General features: G+C 44.7%; 1 long non-coding RNA gene across 1 annotated transcript; it reads right to left on the bottom strand.

Moving 5' to 3' along the window:
* On the bottom strand, nt 1–493 carry LOC131890553 (uncharacterized). Its single transcript, XR_009374322.1, has 3 exons — nt 300–493; nt 98–230; nt 1–26 (listed from the first exon to the last, which is right to left on the bottom strand). It is a non-coding gene; the product is annotated as an uncharacterized LOC131890553 (long non-coding RNA).
* Nucleotides 494–506: the final 13 nt, after the last annotated feature.

Raw genomic sequence — 506 nt, 5'->3', positions numbered from 1 at the left:
CATACTACTGATCATCAATATTGTGGCTGCAAAGCAAAAATTAGCTCGAAAATGAAATCAACCCTACCGCAACCCTTGACTTTTCGCTGGCACTTACGGATCCAAGATGCTTCGTGAAGGTCCATTTGGAGTTCCTCATCTTCCCTAAGTTGATGGATTAACACGGCTGAGAAGCAAATGGCGGCGCCTCCTGAGGCTGCATTTAAACTTGCCGCCACAGCGCCAAACACCTAAAGTAACGAATCGTGTCAACTATCATGTAGATTTTTCTATGATTATAAGGCAATGATTAGTCTTACCTGAGTCCAGACCTTCATGATCCTGCTCTAATGTTACGCAAGAGCTGTTGTTTTTGAACAAGAAAGCCGCTTGACAGTTTCACCGTCTGAACAAAAGAGTCACGAGAGAAACTGTCAGAACGAGGACGAGCTCTGAACTGAGACTTTGACGTCGTAAGATCCGGAAAGGCACATGCTCTTGGCCCACGATGTTACTTAAATAGGCTA

The sequence above is a fragment of the Tigriopus californicus genome, chromosome 11 (genome assembly GCF_007210705.1).
Source record: "Tigriopus californicus strain San Diego chromosome 11, Tcal_SD_v2.1, whole genome shotgun sequence".
Taxonomy (NCBI): domain Eukaryota; kingdom Metazoa; phylum Arthropoda; class Copepoda; order Harpacticoida; family Harpacticidae; genus Tigriopus; species Tigriopus californicus.
Note: the sequence above shows the minus strand (reverse complement) of the source record. Positions and strands in the feature narration are given on the sequence as shown.